This window comes from Octopus bimaculoides, chromosome 22 (assembly GCF_046866305.1).
Source record: "Octopus bimaculoides isolate indiv1 chromosome 22, ASM4686630v1, whole genome shotgun sequence".
Lineage (NCBI taxonomy): Eukaryota > Metazoa > Mollusca > Cephalopoda > Octopoda > Octopodidae > Octopus > Octopus bimaculoides.
In genome coordinates, this window is record NC_142949.1 from 36,979,821 (window position 1) to 36,983,229 (window position 3,409).

Below are 3,409 nucleotides of genomic sequence, written 5' to 3' on the forward strand. Positions count from 1 at the left end.
TGCAATGCCAACGCCGTCACAACTTATCAGTGCTAGTAGTAGTAGTAGTAGTAGTAGTATTAGTAGTAGTTACATCCATACTAATAACAACAACCAAAATTATCAACAGCTGCATTTGGTAAAATAACTTGTATAGCAGCGGGCTTTATTAATCAGTTTGAAGTTGTTGTTGGTTTGTTGTTGTTTTATTTCCCAAATCAGCGTTGGTCGATCAGACATTACACTATGATGAGAAAGCCTTCCAGTCGTGACCATCCCAATTGATTTTGTTTATTTTATTTTTCTATTTTTGCCTTTTGTCCTTTATTCTTGTTTTACTATTCAGATCTAAGTGTTGCGTTGCTATGACTATATTATCCAACGTGGCAAAGATAGTAGGTGGTTTCGAAGGTAGTTTGGCTACTATTTTTAATAGGTCGAGCGAGCAGGTAAGAGATTCCACCGTTGGCTCCTGTTAAACTGTTGTTGTTGATGGTGTTGTTGTAGTTGTTGTTGTTTTAGTTGTTGTTGTTGTTGGTGGTGTTAGTATGTTGGAGTGGTGTTTGGTGTATTGCGGCGGTGGTGGTGGTTGTTATGATGGTGTGGCTATTTGTGGTGTTGGTGGTGGTGGTGGTCGATATGATGGTGTGGCTATTCGTGGTGTTGGTGATGATGGTATTGGTGGTGGTGGTGGTGGTGGTGGTTGATATGCTGGTGTTGTTATTTTGTGTCGAGTGTGGTGGCGTTGGTTGCTAAGGAGATAGTGGTTGTTGCTGTGGTTGTAGTTGTTCGTGTTGGTGGCGTTAGTGGTGTTGACACTAATAATGGTGACGGTGGTATTGGTGTTAGTGCTTCTGATAGCGTTGATGGTGATGATGGGGATGGTGATGATGGGGATGGTGATGATGGGGATGGTGATGGCGGTGGCCGTAATGCTGGTGACGTTAGTAGTTGTGTTAGTGGTAGTCGCGATGTCCGTGGTAGTGGTGGGATTTGATGTTGATGTTGATGTTGCTGTTGGTGGTTATGGTGATGTTCACTGTGTGTGTGTGTGGTGGTGGTGGTGGGGGGTGATGGTGGCTGGTGTTGTTTTTGTTTTGCCGGTGATGGGTGTGAATGCGGCGATGGTTTGAGAAGAGGGGGTGGACACCGGTGATAAAAACGTGAAGATGGAGGCTGTGTTGATGACGACGGTGATGATGATGATGATGATGATGACGACGACGACGACGACGATGATGATGATGATGATGATTGTTGATCACAACGACGACAGTTATGGAAAAAAATGGTAACGACGATGACGATGACGACGATGGTTGTGGCGGGGAGGGGGTTCTGGTAGTCACCGTAGTGGTGATTCGGATAGACGGGGTGAATGCAGAGATGGAAGAAGAAGAAGAAGAAGAAGAAAATACGGCAGCGATGGCTGCGTGTGACGGTGGCTGCGCTAGTGTTCTTGGTGACAGTGGTGCGATAGGGGTGTGGTAGATGGCAGGTGGTAGGTGGTAAATGGTATTGATGCGTACAGGTGAATGGACTGATGAGAAAGGGAGGGAAGGAGGTTGGCAGGTGGCAGTGATGAGAGTGTGGGAGAGAGAGAGAGAGGGAAGACTGAATGCCGGAGAGAAAGAGAGAGAGGGAAGACTGAATGCCGGAGAGAGAGAGAGAGAGAGAGAGAGGAAGGTGTGTTTGTAGCTCGTTTGTGTAAATGAGCGAATGTGTTGGTGTGTCTGTGTGTGCGTCTTTGCGCGTGTGTGTGTGAATGTGAGTGTGGGGGTGTGTGTGCTTGCGTGTGTGTATTTTGTGTGTCTGTGTGAGCGTGTTAGAGCGTGTGTACATCTGTTCTCACACACACACACACACATACACACATATAAGTTTATATGACTGCATGTACATATAGATATGTGTGCATGCGTATGCACACATGCACATATATATTTACACATACATACATATAATATACATATGTGTGTGTGTGTATTTGTGTGTATGTATGTATGTATAGATACAGATAGATAGATACATACATACATACATATATACAAGCATATACGTGTTTATACACACAAATGCATGCGTTTGTGCATTTACACGTATACGTTGGTACGTGCGTGTGTGTGTGTGTGTGTATGTATGTGCGTGTCTGTGTGTGCGGGAGACAGAGAAAAAGAGTGAGTGAAAGTTAGAGGGGGAAAGAGAAAGAGAGAAGGAATAGTTCTACTTCTGCTGATGTTGTTATTATTGTTGTTGTATGCTACCTGGCAGGCTGGCTGGTTGTTGTGTTGGTCTGTTGGTTTCGTGGTTGATCAATGTTTCATTGCTGGTTGCGTGCTGCGTGTCGATGCTGTTGTGGTTCTGTGAGGTTCTTTAACCCCAGGTCTGTCCACAAATGAAGTAGACACGTGATCAACAACATTCCAGCCATGACCATCGCATCTAATTCCTTTTCTTAGTTTATATAACTCCACATCATCCAATATATGATGCATTTATTTTAAGAAAGTAGAATCTGATTTGAGTGAAATCATTTAGTAGCTATTTCTAGCAGAGCCAGTAGACACGTAGAGGCTCTTTAGATGGCTGGGTGGTAATAGTAGTAGCAGTAGTAGTAGTCGTAGTCGTAGTAGTAGTAGCAGTGGTTCTGATGGTAGTTGTGGATGTGGTGGAAGTGTTTGTGGTGGTTGTTGTTGTAGTGGTGGTTGTTGTTGTGGTGGTGGTGGTTGTGGTGGTGGTGGTGGTTATTATGGTGGTGGTGGTTGCTGTGGTGGTGATTGTTGTGGTGGTGGTTGTGGTGATGGCTGTTGTGGTTTTAGTGGTTGTTGTGGTCGTGGTGGTGGTTATTATGGTGGTGGTTGTGGTAGTTGTTGTGGTGATTGTTGTGATGGTAGTAGTTGTTGTTGTGGTGTTGGTAGCTGCGGTGGTGGGTCTGGTGATTGTGGCTGTAGTGGTGGCTGTTGTGGTGGTGGTTGTGGTGGTGGTCACTTTGGTCACATGCAGTGTTCTCTCACGCAGTAATAATAATAATAATAATAATAATAATAATAATAATAATAATAATAATAATAATAATAATAATAATTTTAGAAGAGGTGTGCTCACAATACACGTGATTCACCGGTATAAGGAGGCCCCGAGACATCACGGGATTTTGGTCCCATTCTGTGTCTCAGTCAAAGTTAACTCACCAGATCACACTACTACTTCTTTATAGTAAATTATTTACTGATGCATGCACATGTTTGTCAAATTGATTATTCATGGGTTGCACTGAAGACTTTCGACTGATGAGACGCAATAAGATCGAAACAGAATTTCCTCGAGGTCCACTTATAACGGTGAATCGCGTATTTCATGAACATTAATAAGCAACAGCGGCCAGACATTCACGTTTGAATCTGCCAGAAGTCATTAAGAATGAATAGAA